Source organism: Ambystoma mexicanum, chromosome 1p, assembly GCF_040938575.1.
Source record: "Ambystoma mexicanum isolate Mex_15411 chromosome 1p, UKY_AmexF1_1, whole genome shotgun sequence".
Taxonomy (NCBI): domain Eukaryota; kingdom Metazoa; phylum Chordata; class Amphibia; order Caudata; family Ambystomatidae; genus Ambystoma; species Ambystoma mexicanum.
The window spans coordinates 1,297,182,050-1,297,198,777 of NC_090921.1; positions in this window are offsets into that span (position 1 = coordinate 1,297,182,050).

A 16,728-nucleotide genomic window follows, 5' to 3' on the forward strand; every position below is an offset into this window, starting at 1 on the left:
ATCCACGGCGGAGAATATGTTATCAATGAATTCTTCCATTTGGATCACTGCCTGATTCCAATATATATTAAATATTGCTAATCTCTGCACCGGCGCTTGCACCCGGATTCCAGATGTCATCTTAGCACTCAAGATTTCTACTATCGTTAATTGAATCCACAGTGAGATGTTAGTAGAATCTGACACTTGGATATTTTCTTCCATTTTAATCAAAGTTAAGAGTCCTGCTGATGGACGTCCTTTTTTATGGGATATAGCACGATTCATGACGACTGTGTACCCGTCACATCCGGGCATAATGTCAATCCATGTTTCTTGTAAACATATAAAATTATATTTACAGAGATCATCCGTAGTTAAGCGAAATAGATGAGGAAATCCTCTGGTATTCCAAGTACACAGAGTCAGTGTAGTAGTAGATCTTTTAATTGATGGTTATGAATAGTTTTTTCTCATTGATGTCATCGTCCTATTTGAGGTTTCCTCCTCTCTCCAGAATGGCATGTTAGTAAAATGTACTCGCGTATATTTATCACTCTTTCTGCTGAGCTGACCATTCTGCTTTTTATAGAGATCCCTGGGGAATGTGAACCATCATTTCCCCCTCTCTCCTGTTTTATTGATCTCTTCACATAATGCTGATGTTCTTGTGTTGGTTTCCTCGTATTTGTTGTTACAGCAGTACATGAGAACCCCAATTTCAAAAAGAGGTGTGCCTCATTCATAATCTTTCCAATATTCTCTGTATTAAGAAAATGTACGAGAATCACATCTGAATTCTATTCATCCGTAAATTCCACCACTTTTATGTGTCCTGTGTTAACCCATCTATGCGCGGAGATTGCATGTATCAGTCGCAAAGTATTTGTTCTATTTAAGATCAGGTCATGTTGGTAGTTATCATTTTCCACTTGCTCAATTTTTAATTTTATGGTTTGTAGAGTATCCATAGGATTAAGAAACAAAGGTTGCCGCATTGTAGATCTGTTACCTGTGTCTACACTATTTTCTGATTTGTTGGTTCTTTGACTCCTCTCCGAATATTGCGATGTAAAATCTTCGCTATCTGAAATTGATTGCACACTAAGTCTAGATGTCTCCAGCTCTAGATCATAAATGTCTTCACAGCTAAGGTCTGTGTAGATGGACTCTATGGTGTAGCCTTCTTCATAACAGACAACAATAATTAAAGATTGATCATTGGTAAAAGCTTGCGAGTCCCAGTTACTGTCTTGCTCTTCTTTAGAATAAGTAGAGAGGTTCAACAATGCTTCTTGACTAAGTGCATCTCTTCGCTGTCGCTCTTTGTATCAGTTGTCATATCATCCATCATAGTAATATCTATTTGTATCCTTTCGGTCATATTAGATTTTTGTGGCTCCACTGTCCTACTTAGCATTACATCTTTTTTTTCTCCTTTTGTATTTTTGTTCGCTTTAGGGGTTGTCAAATTGCGTAGGAAGGCTCTAGACCCGTTTATTTTCTTTTTCTTTCTTGATTTGGTATTTTTTTTCTGTGTTTGTTGTGAAATATTGGCAATGTTCTTATTGTCAAAAATGGCAACATTTTCCATTGGCTTCTTAGGTAAGGAAGTCAGAACCTCAGTGATTTCAGTTGCATTCCCACCTCGTTGGGTAGAGTCCAAGGTCAATGTGTCGATTCTACCCTGCACAAGTTCTAACTGTGCATGCACTATTGTTTGTGACACAGGTTCCTTTTGTTCAGTTGCATTTTGCGATTTGACACTAGGCGGCAGGTGCCCCTTTGCTATGATTTCCATCATACCTGCTGTCAATGTTGCCTTCTCTTCATGTTCTCTTCTCGCTATTTCACATAGCCTGGACTGCCATTGGACACTTGTTTCTGCCTCTTGATTTGTGTATCGGTTGTGTATCGTAGTTATAAAAGACTCCACAAAAATCTGTTTCGAGTGGATGAGAGCCAACAAGGTAGCATGATCTTTTTGAGCATCGCGATTACTCTCTAGTAGCTTCATGAATGGTATCATCGCCTGTGAGGTTACAGCTAACAGCAAGTTTTGTAAGTCTGACATAGTTGTGGGTATCGCTTCTATTATTTTTGTCGGTGATACGTTTGGTTGGCATTGACAGAAGTACTTGTTGTTCGAGGTATGATCGGTTGTTGGGGAGCTATCTCCAGGTTGCCTGCTATTATTTACTGTAGTGGATGTTTGCTACTTCTTTGTCATCACGTCAGGGATTAAGACTTGTGGTGTTGATGCTAAACAGGACAGCTCTCCCTTTAGGTTTGTCTGCAGGTTAAATACTTCGTTTCTTTTAACCTGATTCATCATCAAATCCTCAATTTCTGTAATGTCCATCGATAATCGAGCTTGCATGTTGTTTTTTCTCTGGAAGCTCCTGTGTCCGACATCTTCTAGCAATTTGGCCTTTGTGTATGCCAGCTCCCAACTTTTTTTGCCACGATTGCTTTTTCCTTTTGTGATAGTTGCGGCTCACGTGTTTCTGTCTGGATGTGTAAGTGATTTGGGTGCTGGCCTGTCATTGTTGAGTCTTTATCTGGATAGACCGGATCCTTACTAATCTCGGAATTAGTATTACTTTCCTGATTATTGTCATCCAAGGAGTTCACTGGTATCGCTGTATCTCCTTTTATAATCAATGCTTGTGAAGTCTCGCCTATTATGGTTTCATCAGGATGACTAATTCCAGGGGACATCAGTTCAACCGTAGTACCAAGTTTGTTCTTAGATCTAGTTGCAAGTCTCGTCCCAGTCGCCATCAATAGGGGTGTTTACAGGCAAATTGTGCCAATTTCAAATATAACTTTTTCACTCCGCTTGGTTGCCACCAAGTTGAGCACACAGCAGCAGGGTGTCTTTTGTGATATAATGTGCCCCAATTCACCAGCAGGATCAAAGGCCTTAGACCCGCAGTCTCCTGCTTCTGATGGCCCACTCCCACCACACAGTTAATCGTTCCCATACACACTCTGCAGTGGTTAGCATGCAGCAGCAGAGTGTCTGTTGTGATATGGTATGGACCAAGTCACCAGCAGGATCAAAGGACAAAGTCCCACAGTCTCCTGCTACTGATGACCCACTCCCACCACACAATTAATCCTCTAAGTTTTGTCACTCAGGCACTGGGAGAGTTAAAGGAGCCACTACCACAATCTCCTCCTTTCTTTGATGGGTATCCAAGGTTACTACTATTTACCTTGGCTCATTTTCCAGATTAGATAAAAGAGGAGAGAAGAAAAAAAAAAAGAAAGAAAAATGGAAAAAGTTAGTTGCCCCTGTTTCAAATTCCAGGTAATGCTCCAGGTAATGAACCTTTCCTGGAGTGCTATTGCTGAGCGAAGGATCTTGCACTTTCTACCTGATCGCGCTGTAAAATGACTCACGCAGTCAATCTCCCACAGGCAGCAGCAAGGGGAGCACCGGGAGTGACCGCAGAGTTAGCAGGAGCGGATCACCGCTGCCGTGTCTGCAGTCTCCTCGGCGTGCCCGACCTACAAGCTGCACTCCGCGTGTGTCCCGGACCAGGAAAGGTAGGAGCGTGGAGAAGGGAGTCTGGGATGGGGGGGTAGGCTCACGGTGCACCGCAGCAGCCCGGTGGCAAAGTACCCGAGCAGGCCTAAGCCAAGAATTAGGGACCAGCTCATAAGAAAGGGGGTGATTTCACATTGAAAACCAGTGGCTTTACAATGCATTTCTCTATGTGGGGCCCAGACCGGTAGTAGGTCAAAGATCATTATTCCACACCTGATCCTTCTTCATCCTACTCTATTGCCCAAAATAGGCAGAGGGATTTAAAGACAAAGAGAAGGAATTATAAAAGAGACCAGTTTATCAAAGTGAGCCGACATCGAGACTGTGACCTAAGGTGGGGCGGTGCAGTGGAGGTTGAAGAGGGTACGCACGGGTTGTTAAGTTGAGAATTGGGGGTAGGCCGAAAAAAGAGTGGAAGGCGCAAGAGTATGTCTCCTTCATAGCAACATCAGAGACAGTAGCTGTTCCCATATCACAGATATCCTTTCCAAACATAGATTTGTCGAATTACCTTAACGTACCTCTGAGTACTGGCAAGGAAATAGTTTTATTGTCTGAACCAACTGCAGTTGGGGGAGTGGCAGAGCATGAACGTTGGCGGTGGGGATCCCAGAAGGGCCAACATAGAGGGAACATAGTCTGAAGACTCAGCATCTTCTGAGGGAGCAAACACTTGGGAGCGAGCTCTAGGAGAGCACAGTTTTTCCTCACTTCAGGCTGGAGATCCGACCACATGAGATTGGCCAGATCGACATTCAGAGCCATTTCATTCCATTCTTGTGCTGATTCCGCTTCAACCACATCCTTGCGCTTCTTCCATCGCAGACATGTCTTTAAGTCCTTGCAACCTCTTCACTGTCATGTAGTACAAATGCAGGTGTACAGGCCCGTGGAAAATGTTGATCTTTTCAGGGTATAGCGTTCAGTGCAACAAGTGCAGGTTGGCATATTAAATGCACCAGTGATCAAATTGCCCAAGTGCAAAAAAGATGCATTTTCACTACATTTTGCAAGCCCCGCCCATCTGGTGCCTTCCTGCTTGACGCTCTGTTTCCCTACCTAAGGAGCCCTCCAGCCTCTTTTCCTTTGCAGATGGGGAGTAGGTGCAAGTGGATCTAGGTCACCTGGCCTAAGCCCCGCCCACCTGGTGCCTTCCTGCTTGCCGCTCTTTTTCACCACTTAGCAAGCCCCGCCCACCTGGTGCCTTCCTGCTTCCCGCTCTTTTTCACCACTTAGCAAGCCACGCCCACCTGGTGCCTTCCTGCTTGCCGCTCTGTTTCCCTACTTAAGGAGCCCTCCAGCTTCTTTTCCTTTGCAGATGGGGAGCAGGTGCAAGTGGATCTAGGTCATCTGGCCTAAGCCCCGCCCACCTGGTGCCTTCCTGCCTGCTGCTCTTTTTCCCCACTTAGCAAGCCCCGCCCACCTGGTGCCTTCCTGCTTCCCGCTCTTTTTCACCACTAGGCAAGCCCCGTCCACCTGGTGCCTTCCTGCCTGCTGCTCTTTTTCACCACTTAGCAAGCCCCGCCCACCTTGTGCCTTCCTGCTTGCCGCTCTTTTTCACCACTTAGTAAGCCCCGCCCACCTGGTGCCTTCCTGCTTCCCGCTCTTTTTCACCACTTAGCAAGCCCGCCCACCTGGTTCCATCCTGCTTCCTGCTCTTTTTCACCACTTAGCAAGCCACGCCCACCTGGTGCCTTCCTGGTTGCCGCTCAGTTTTCCTACTTAAGGAGCCCTCCAGCTTCTTTTCCTTTGCAGATGGGGAGCAGGTGCAAGTGGATCTAGGTCACCTTGCCTAAGCCCCGCCCACATGGTGCCTTCCTGCCTGCCGCTCTTTTTCACCACTTAGCAAGCCTCGTCCAACTGGTGCCTTCCTGGCTTGCCGCTCTTTTTCACCACTTAGCAAGCCCTGCCCACCTGGTGCCTTCCTGCTTACCGCTCTTTTTCACCACTTAGCAAGCCACACCCACCTGGTGCCTTCCTGCTTGCCGCTCTGTTTCCCTACTTAAGGAGCCCTCCAGCTTCTTTTCCTTTGCAGATGGGGAGCAGGTGCAAGTGGATCTAGGTCACCTGGCCTAAGCCCTGCCCACCTGGTACCTTCCTGCCTGCTGCCCTTTTTCACCACTTAGCAAGCCCTGCGCACCTGGTGCCTTCCTTCACCATCACTGTCTTGTGGCCAATGCTGGATTTGACTTTTATGGACTTCATTCATTCACGGTGCGTCACTCTTTCTCATCTCTCATGCTGGACTTCCTTTGCATCTTGTACTCATGGTGGCCCTGAATCATGCTGTTCCCATCTTCATCTTGTATCATGGCTTGCAACATTATGTGTTACTACTGACTTCTGCAATTGTATTCGCTCTCCACTCTTGCTTCTCCACTCTTTTTTTGACTGCTTACTCTCTTTTCTTTCCTCCTTTCCCTTCTCCCTTTTCCTATCTCCTCCCCTTACTTTCTTCTATGCACTTACTCTATCAGAATTGTCCCTGGACCTAATATGATAGCAACCTCGTCTGTTTCCTCGACCTTCCCATTACTGTTTTTTTTCCTCCCCACCACCCCTCTAGCACTATCTGAAATGTCGTCAGGCCGAGTAAGATAGTTAATTTCACATCCTTACTGTTCATGGCCTGTAAGAATGTGGTTGTATTGTCCCTTGTTCCCTCCCTTGCCTTGAAGCGCTTTGAAATACATTGGCCCTCATTACGACCCTGGCGGAGATCGTGGTGCAATATGCACCATGGAGCACGGCGGAAAGCTGCCGATACCGCCATGGGGGTTGGCGGATTTACCGCCCCATTCTGACCTTGGCGGGGCGGTAAATCCCCATTCCCCATTTTACCCTTCCCCATTCCCATTTTTGCCCCATAGGGTATAATGGGAGTGGGGAAGGCGTTAATTACGCCACCGTAAAATACGGTGGCGTAATTAACAACAAGGTCCCGTAGCGCCATGGATTTCTCCGCCCGGAAAAACCAGGCGGAAACCGCTCCATGGCGCTACGGGAACTCGTAGTAGGGCGGAAGGGTCCGCCGCGAATACCGCTGGCGTAAACCCACTCCGCCAGGGTCGTAATGAGGGCCATTGTGTATAGGCGCTATATAAATAAACGATCATATCATAACAAAGTTTGCCCTAGTGCTAATGCGGAATGGCATTCACACTAGGGCAAACTTTGCCCTGATGCAAAAATGCATCAAAAATGTATCTTTTTAGCACTAGGGCAATTTTAGCCCTGGTGCTTTTAATATGCCAAACTGCACTTGTCGAGGTGCAATGGTTTTTTAATGTGTTCCAGTGTTTTTAAAAATAGGGCAAACTTTGCACTTGCACCGGTGCAACGTTTCTGTAATCTGGCCCCTGATTTTAACACAGATAAAGAGAGTTAGGGACATTTAAGAGATATCCCGTCCTTATTTCGATCGCTGCCAGGGAAAAATATAACGCTATGGGGTGCGATGGAGATGAGGGGGGGTGTTTTTTTCTTTTTTTTTTTTTTTAAATATATTTGTAACGCGCCGAAAGCTCGCAAGCATCAGGGCACGAAGTTACACAAGGACTGAGAATTCACAGGACAGTACAAGTAGAAAAGTAAAGAAGGCTCGAACATGAGCACTCGGGTGGAGAGTGTCTAAATTATTTTAAAAGCGTGGTTTTCAGCTGCTTTCTAAATGTTTGGATGTTGCTTTCAAGCCTAAGATTTCGTAGTAGCTCATTCCAGAGGGAGATGGCTTTGGTGGGATAAGCTCTACCTAGGACTGTGGCTTTTATTCTGGAATGGCCTGGCTCAAGTAGTCCCTTCTTTTCGGATCTTAAGCTTCGGCTTGGCTCGTACCAGTTAAATTCCTTCTTAAGATAGAATGGGGCTGCTCCGTTTAGGCAGTGGTGAACCAATGTCAGGGATAGGCAATACGCTCCTTTATTGCTAGCCAGTGAAGGTCATTTCGGTCCTTTGTTATGTGGTCGCGTTTGGACTTTCCTGCGATGGATCTGACTGCATTATTTTGAATTATTTGACATTGGTCAATGCAGTTACTGCTGGCACGCAAGAGCAGGGCATATTTCCGTAGTCCAATCGTGACAGAATGGTGGCTCTGGCTATTGTGGCGCTGTTTTTGGTATTTAGCAAAGGCCTAATGCGGCATAGGAGCCTTCGATAATATTGTCAATTCCGTTTTAGGTATGAAGTTTGTGCCTCTGCTCCTAGTGAGGACTGCAAGTAAATGCCAAGCGTTTTAACTTTATTAGACACTATGATGGTAGAGTCCTTTATGAGAAAGGAGGAGTAGTGATGTTACAGAAACTCTTCCATGCTTGAATTTTTTGGGTTTCAGGGGGACATTACATTTTTCTGGGCCCCAAAAACCCTTAAGATGGGCTCGCACAAACGGGGGCATTTCCTCACTTCATTCTGCCTCCATAAGGGGTATTTGGTGTCCCTCAGTTACTGTGCAGGGACAACTCATTTGGTTACCGGCCACTAGATGGGGAAGGGTGGAAGGAGGTGGGATTGCAGCCCCGCACTCCACCCCGCTTCTCACAATAGATCCTGTGTTGAGTAGAACACGAAAGCAGAGGACAAAGAGAGGGAACAACTCTGGAGGCCGGAAGAGACAGCCCTGCTGCTCGGACGCACAGCCTTGGCGACCATTGCTCATCGTTTTGCCATAAACGTGGAGTTTTGGGATTTACTTTTTAATGTCCCTTTTAAAATGTGTATAAATATACACATGCATGTAATACCAGAATATTTTTTTTTTGCTGCAGAGAGAGGCCTGCCTTTCTTTTCTTTTCTTTTCTTGGCAGCCATAATAAACCAAATCCAGGGTCCTCCATACAAGAAATGGGAGGAAGAGTTCCTGCATCTCCTGTTGGCGGTGCAGGGCGACAAGAATACATTGTAAGGGTGGTCACACATTTTGTTTGCACCAGGCCTCCCAAAAACCTGTGACAGCGCCGCGTATTCTGTTGTACTTTTCTCCTCTTTCTTTGATGCTCGTGGGACAAATAACGAGTCTTGGCCGTGCTCTCTCTGCTGAACTCAAATAAGCTGAAGTTAGTCATAGGGCCTCATTACGACCCAGGCGGTAAGGGGTTTACGGCAGCGTAAACAGCGCCGACCTTTACCGCCTGATTACGAGGTCCCTTAGCGCCATGGAGCTTTTAACACCTGCAGGTGTTAAAATCCATGGCGCTAAGGGACCATGGAGTTAATTACGCCACCGTAATTTACGGTGGCGTAATTAACGCCTTCCCCACTCCCATTATGCCCTATGGGGCAAAAATGGGAATGGGGAAGGGTAAATGGGGATTGGGGACTTACCGCCCCGCCAAGGTCGGAATGGGGCGGTAAATCCGCCAACCACCATGGCGTAAACGTAGTTTACGCCATGGTGGTAAAGTCACGGCCCAGGCGGTAACTTACCGCCTGGGTCGTAATGAGGCCCATAGTGTCTTTCAGTGCAGCTCATCAGTGGGGCTAGAAGCGAGTGAGGCAGGTCGGACTGGTGCATGAAATTGCTCGTGCACCAATGAAAAAGTAGGCGACAGTCTCAATGGCAATCCATTCCTTTTGTGATGGCCTTTTTGAGTAGCAACGCTGGGGGAACGGGGTGGAGGGGGTGTGGGGTGATTAAATGTTTTGTAAAATTGACATTTTATAGAATATTGTATGAATAAGAAGACTCAAAATTACTGGCTGCGCAGTCAGTAATGTAACTAATCCAACTGGCCCACTTGAGCCAAAAACGGGCCCACGTTAAGTGAAATGCTGCGTAGCACTTCATACGCGGCAACGCTGGACGCAGAGTCTATGTCGAGATACCCTTGTCACCCCTTCGCGTCCTACGCATGCGCTGCCGGATCCTCCATTTTGAAAATATACCCCAAGCACATTGCTGTCAATTGACCCGCGACTCACGGGATTGGCCCGCAATAAAAGGCAAAACCCCCGAGGCCGAAAGGTGAGGGGAAACCCGCGAGCAGGGAAGGCCGAGAAACAGGGTCACCACCTTACTAAAGTGATGATCCTTTTAGATACAAAGGATGCCTTTCATGTGCTACACTGGGTTAACGGAGGCCTGCTTCTGCCAAACAATCACAAAGCTTTGACCTCTTTAAGTTTCCAGATTTTGCTGACCCCAAAATAAAAAAAATAGAGCCCTTGGTGCCAAATTTATTTTTTTAAAAAGCAAGCGATTTAGGTGCCTTGGAGTCAGGCACACAAGTTATTGCTGGGGATGGGTTGAAAACAACGCTCACTTCTGAAGATAAATCATGCACTGGGGAGACAGATATAGTGTTTACAGTTTGGTAAATTGTAAGTCCAGATCATTGTGTTTGCTGCATAACAACATTTATTATTAATTACTGATGTTTACATTCGTCAAGAAAGTCACGGATCATGAGCGCATTCTCGGTTTGCCTGAAATGGCAAGAGACGCCAGTGCAATCCAGCCACTTCTCAATGCTCAAAGGATAACTCAAAAGTACAATGCAGGACACACCTCTGCTGAGTGAGGCAAATAAGATAAACTGCTTGTCAAACTATTCACAGCCAACTGAGGAACTGTCAGCTTTATTGGGACGCATACACTTATCTACACTATTAAACACTGTCACAAAAAGGTAAATAAAAGGCAAAATGTGCCTGCTTCTAATTCCAAAGCAAATGGCCTCACTATGGTGGGTTCACCACGCATTTTTTTGTTATAGCCAGTAGAGGGCGCCTCAGGACAAGATATATCACGCTTAAACATACTGACAACACAACACCCAGCCTCTACTTTTTGTTCCTAAACACAAGCTCCAAACCATGCTGGTTGCATTTTGAAGGTCGAAGCATGTTATTAAGGAACAAAAGGAGAGGCCGGACGTACCAAACGCACAATAGCAGTGCGCCCCAGCTCTCCTTTGTTTCTTAATGGGAGGAACAAACCCGCAGCAGGCAGCCCTTATATTACAAGGAGCCGTATGGTTATAGGGCTACCTGCAGGTGTCAGTGCTTCTCATTACAAAAAAAGGAGAGGCCTTTACCAATGCTTCTCCCGTTTTCTAATCAGAAGTGCCAATACCAGCAAAAAGCCCATTGACCTTGCAGCTCTTTTGCGGAAAAGGATGCCTCTGGGGGTTGTATCTGGAGAAAGCTAGGCAGAGCCCTGGCATGGAAGCCCCTTTTGGAGACTGCCAGGGCTCTGCCCCAGCTAGCCATGGCCCATTTAAACCCTTGGCTCAAACTCAAACTCTGTGTCAGCTATCGAGTTTCGCATGGTGGCAATTGTGTGGAGGCCACCTAATCCCGTTTCTGCATTGAATTTGGGACTTGTAGTTTTGTCTTAACAGTACTGGGGCAGGGCTTTAAGTGGGGCTTGGCTAGCCGTGGCAGAGGGATGGCAGACTCTGAAAACAAATTCTGAAACGGGGCAATGCCAGGACACCCTAAAGTCCCGTTAACCCCAGCCGATGTGGGCACTAGAAGCCAAGACGTTTTTGATCTTTAATGGTGGCCTCAGCCCCCGCAGGCATCCCTTTAACTAAGAGATACAATGATCACCTAGGTGAATGTTGAATCTCTTAGTTAAAGGGGTGCCTCGCGAGGGTCAGCACCACCATTAAAGAAGAAAAGGTGTGGCGCCGACCCCTGTCATGGTTCCCTTTAGCTAACAAATGCAGAGATGCAAGGGTGAGGATTGCTGCAGAGGGATGCCTGGCAGGGGTAGGTGGCACCCTTTTAGGCCATGCCACCTACAAGAGCCTTCCCCCCTCGATTTGAAAGCTACTTAAAGCACTGACTGGAGGGCCTACTTAACATGGCCACGGGAAACATGAGGACTCTGAACAATACTGTGATTAGTGAGAGACCGGTCTATATCAGTGAACATTAAATGCTCTGGTGAAGCTACATGTAGCGTCGGGCATGTCCCGCTACAGGGCGCAGGCCTGAGCAGGAGATAACGTGGCCCAGGGTGCAGAGGCCGGGGCGAGACACAGAGTGAGGGAATCAAGGAGAAGGGGCGCGGAGCTGCGAACTGCCTGGCCCCTCCTGCGCGTTTTCACTCAAAAGGACATTTTAAAGACCGGGTGTTGTAACAGTTGTAGATAATAAAGCAGAGTTGGCCAAACGCCACAGAGGTGCTGCCTTCTCTTCAGAGAGAGTATCTTTACACTTTCTGAGCCCCCATCATGCTTTTAGCTCCCACCAGTATATCAGGGCGCTAATCATCTGACCAGGAATTGGGACTCCACATGGAATTTCAAAATGCTATATACTTTAAAAAGGTCTTGTGGACCTCTGTGACAAAACAGTGCTGATGCCGTCACTGTGGGCTATAGTCCTACTGAATAAAATGGATCTATGTGATTATTGCGACGGCCAAAAATGGCGACTTTTTTTTTTAACCCTTTACGCCACATATATATGCGGGGCATTCAGGGCACAGATCAGGCATCCTCCACTTCTCTGGAGGACAACGATGAAGACTACTTCTGGCTGGAGTGGGACCCTGACACTACTGATGGGGGAATCGAGACGGACGCTACCTATTTACCAAGAGCACGGGGAGTAGGCCGAAAGGTCAAGGTTCGGAGGACTCTGATCCAGATGCCCCAGTACACCCTGACCCATCCCCATCAGACTGGACCCTGAACCCGAAGGTATCAGAATACCTACCTACCCCATGAAACAGGAGGCAAGATATAAACTGTGGCCCGGGGGACTTTGCGCTTGACTGGAAAAGAAAGTAACAGCTCCTGTTCCTAGATACCAGGATCATTACCTTCATGGGGATATATTGAAAAGATCCCAAACAAGAGCCAGACCAGTCTTGGAGGAACCTTAGCAAAGATCTTACAAATGGCAGAAGATGCTACATTTCACAGTACCCCATGGATCCCGGTGTATGAGCAGGTAGTGGCCCAAAATGCACTTTGCTTACTGGGTGAAAGCAAGTGTGCCGCTTGACCAGGGAAGTGCAGGGGATTGCACATGGAAATTGGGGCTCATTACAGGTTTGCCGGTATATCCGCCAGGCTACTGGCACACTGAATCAACGATCCCGCCACTCGGTCCAATGGAATGTCCACTGAATTATGAGCAGCGGTAGCTGGTGTAAATCCCCATTCCATTGGACTCCATGGGGGGGGTTGTCGGTATTAGAGGTGCCGGTATTACCGGCGCCTGTAACACTGGCGATTTTTGCTGGTAATGTAGCAGAAGCTGGAGGTCATTCCGCCACCTCTTGCCGGTGTAGTAACGTGCCAGTATACGTAAATACCGGCATGTTATTACCGCACCAGCAAACTCATAATGAGCCCCAGTCTCTTTGGAATCTAGAGACGAGGTAGAGTGTCTCCTTTTGGGAGAGTCCTTTATCAAGGAACTGAGCAGTTTCGTAGGCATGTTTACAGCCTTCTTTAAAGCACAGCCCTCCAAAAAGAAGGTGTCCAGTGTCTACTGGCATAACAGAGCCCCCCATAGCACAGGGCCCCACCACCACATGTCCTGGGTGGGGGGCCCCCCTTGGACTTTAAAAAAAAACTTTCTTTTTGAAGTCTAAGGGCTCCCCCACTCCATGACATACAAGCCTCTGGCTGGAGGCCTCCTGTCATGGGGTGAGGGGAGCTCTATGACTTCAAAAAAGAAAGTTTCTTTTTGAAGTCACTCTGCCTTCATAAATAAATTATTCCATTATGGTTCGGTCATTAACGGAAATAACTTATTTATGAAGTCGGAGTGACTTAAAAAAGAAACCATTTCTTTTTGAAGTAATAGGGCTCTCCTCAAACCCACGACATGTGCGCGTGTGAGTGTATGGTGAAGGGTGAACACTTAAATGTATAGGTGGCTGCCTGTGTGAGTGTATGGTGAAAGGGTGCACACGTAAATATATAGGTGGCTGCCTGTGTGAGTGTATGGTGAAAGGGTGCACAATTAAATGTAGGGGTGGCTGGGAGTGCGTGTCGAGTGTATGGTGATAGGGTGCACACTTAAATGTATGGGTGGATGCCTGGGTGGGCCTGAATGATGAAAGGGTGCACACTTAAATGTATAGGTGGCTGCCTGTGTGAGTGTATGGTGAAAGAGTGCACACTTACATAAATGGGTGGATGCCTGGATGGGCCTGAATGATGAAATGGCACACACTTAAATGTATGGGTGGCTGGGTATGTATGTATGTATATGGTTAATGGTGTGTGTGCCTGTGTTCAGGGGCGCAACGGAACCTACATTTCAGGGGTAGGGGGGTGCTAACTCATCAAATGTTAGGCGAGGTGCTAACTTCACGGGCGGTGGGCGAGAGGCAAACCTATTTGTGTGGGGGCATCTAACTTCTTTATGCATTCTAATGAGACTATTCTAGTGCAGGCTCAATGTTACAAGCAGTTAACTCTTTCCGTTAAGTCTGAAAGTACCAACGTATGGACTGCCGTGAGAATAAGCAGTTTCCTGTCCCCTCTCTACCCCTCCAATCACTTCCCTGGCATGCCAGTACTAAACCCACATCAAGATTTCAATTGCCTAAAATATTGAGCATTTGAATGCAGGTCTTAACATTGAAATGATTTACGTTAGTAACTGCCGGGCCTTTGTTAACAGCGAAACCCAGGTAATGTTTAACATCTGTGTCCTGTTCTGTTCGGCAATGGCTCAGTAGGTCAGCCAGGTTGAGTCAACATAGCCCAAACATTCAGGAAAGGGGTAGGGTGGAGGGCTGAAGCCCAGTCAGCTCAATGGTGTTGCACCACTACTTGTGTTTAATCCCTTGGTTACTTATTGGAAATCTTCATTACTCATAGTACTATTGTTCCTCGTCCAAGTACTTGTGTATGAGGCACTTTGCCTCATACACAAGTATTGGCTTGTGGTAGAGGATCATGGCACTAATGCTGGACTTAGTTACCTGTACTCCTCATTACTCATAGTCCCACTCTTAATCATCCCAGTACATACCTATGAGGCAAGGAGCACTGGGACAAGAAAAAGGGGCATAGAGATCATTCTGGGCTGAGAAGCTGATTTTTGGGGCTGGGGCAGGTGGTGGGAGGGAGAGGTGATGTGTGGGAGGGGTGAGGGGGGTCAGGAACTGTGCGATAAATCCTAATGGTCATCCATGTCCAGACTAAGCAGGCATTATATATGGTACTAGTAGCTAGAGAAGCATTTTGGTGCAGCCAGTCTAGTCATTTCTTAGTTTGCCTTGACTTTTTTTTAACTGGGCATCTCTTATAAAGCATTCCTGCTAAGTGTCATTAGCTGGCTAGACTGGCATTTGGGTGCTGCCAGTCTAGCCATTTCTGAAATGATGTTCAGTGAATTGAGCAGCAGTTTACATGTATGGTGTATTATAATATAATAAACTGTATTATAATATAATATAATAAGCTGTATATTAATATAATAATATGCAATAACAACACCCCACTTCTGCACCCTCTTGCCAAACTCCCAAAAGACCATCCACTGAATTCCCAGATCTCAGCATTCAACTCAGGAAAATCCAAAAGAGCTATACAAGTCAATAAAGCACACTATGTTAAAGAGCAAAAGGATGAAAGGTCCACCTCAGGATACATCCAGGCCATGTCACAAAGTTCTTGGTGTAGAAAACACATGGGGCCCAATTAATAGAAAAGTCGCGAAAAGTCTGTTTAAAGTACCTTGCGCGAGAAAAAACATTGCGCATGCCAAAAGATCAGCGCAGGGAGCCAATTCATAGAATGAAACGTGCAAAGTAACCTACAGCGAAAAGAATAATGAGTTGTGCCCAGAATGGCCACAGCACGCTCCCATGGTGCCTGCAAACAACCTTTCAGCCAGGAATTTGTCAAAAAGTAATTAAGAATTACTCACAAATAATCACCATTACAGTACCCCAGCGGCCCTTCCACCCCAACTCAAAGCAGCACACCGGTGAAACTACAGCCTGTCTCCCCTAACTCAAAGCAGAACCCCCACAAAACTGCAGACCGTCAATCCTAACTCAAAGCAGCATCCCAGCAAAACTGCACCCTCACTCACCCAACTCAAACCAGAACCCTGGCGAAACTGCTGCCCGACTCCCCTAATTCAAAGCAGCATCCCGGTAAAACTGCGGCCCGTTGCCCCTAACTCAAAGCAGAACCTGCGAACGCCTGAGAAAATGCGCCCCATGTCTCTAGCTTAGAGCAGCGCCCACAAACTGAAAAACTTAATTCACCCCATTCACTAAAGCAGCCCCTCAACTCCTGCCTCCTCTCACTACCACCACTGACCTCTACCCCAAACCCAGGCATCCACCTATAGTCCTCCCTACTCCCACAACCCCCCAGTGACCTCGGCCTCAACACCAGACAGCCCCCACGAACCTCTGCCCAAACCCGAGGCAGCTCCCTCAAGGCCTGCCTCCTCCCACTACCCTCACTGAACTCCGCCCAACCCCAGACAGCCCCCTCAAGTCCTGCCTCCTCCCAATTGCCCCACTAACGTCTGCCCAACCCCAGGCAGCCCCCTCAAGCCCTGCTTCCTCCCACTACCCCCACTGACCTCTGCCTCAACCCCAGGCAGCCCCCACAAACCTCTGCCCAAACCTCAGGCAGCTCCCTCAAGTCCTGCCTCCCCTCACTACCCCCACTGACCTCTGCCCCAAACCGAGGCAGCCCACTCAAGTCCTGCTTCCTCTGAATACCCCCTGATCTCCGCCCTCAACCCCAGGAAGCCCCCCCACCCCTCAAGTCCTGCCTACTCCCACTACCCTCATGGACTTCCACCCCAAGCCAGGCAGCCCTCTCAAGTCTGTGGATCTAGGTCACTTGGCCTAAGCCCCGCCCACCTGGTGCCTTCCTGCCTGCTGCTCTTTTTCACCACTTAGCAAGCCCCGCCCACCTGGTGCCTTCCTGCTTCCCGCTCTTTTTCCCCACTTAGCAAGCCCCGTCCACCTGGTGCCTTCCTGCCTGCCGCTCTTTTTCACCACTTAGCAAGCCCCGCCCACCTGGTGTCTTCCTGCTTGCCGCTCTTTTTCACCACTTAGCAAGCCCCGCCCACCTGGTGCCTTCCTGCTTCCCGCTCTTTTTCACCACTTAGCAAGCCACGCCCACCTGGTGCCTTCCTGGTTGCCGCTCAGATTTCCTACTTAAGGAGCCCTCCAGCTTCTTTTCCTTTGCAGATGGGGAGCAGGTGCAAGTGGATCTAGGTCACCTTGCCTAAGCCCCGCCCACATG